The sequence below is a fragment of the Dinoponera quadriceps genome, unplaced genomic scaffold (assembly GCF_001313825.1).
Source record: "Dinoponera quadriceps isolate SergipeBrazil2010 unplaced genomic scaffold, ASM131382v1 scaffold173, whole genome shotgun sequence".
In the NCBI taxonomy this organism is placed as follows: Eukaryota; Metazoa; Arthropoda; class Insecta; order Hymenoptera; family Formicidae; genus Dinoponera; species Dinoponera quadriceps.
In genome coordinates, this window is record NW_014554304.1 from 43,215 (window position 1) to 43,590 (window position 376).

The following is a 376-nucleotide window of genomic DNA, read 5'->3' on the forward strand; positions in this document are numbered from 1 at the left end:
GTATCTACACAAATTCTTTTGTTTGAAATGAACGCTGCACACGTCACCTTTCCAACGATATGTCTTACGGAGATGGCGGTATTAATGACAAAACTTTACGCCGCTTCTAACGCCATCTATTGCACCTCCGCACGAACTTTTGCACTCACCCAATATATCGCACGAGATAAAGCGAAAACGATCTCACATTTCCTTGAAGAAATCAATAGTAGCTTCTATGCCGAAATTTTCGAAACATCAAGCAATAGGTGTCACAACAGGCGTTCTTCAGGGAACATCTACATCAAAGAACAATTATCACAATTATCACCAAACGAAATGCCCGATTGTGGATACGCATCGACTATCGCTTCGCCTATCGTTGGTAACGTCTTTA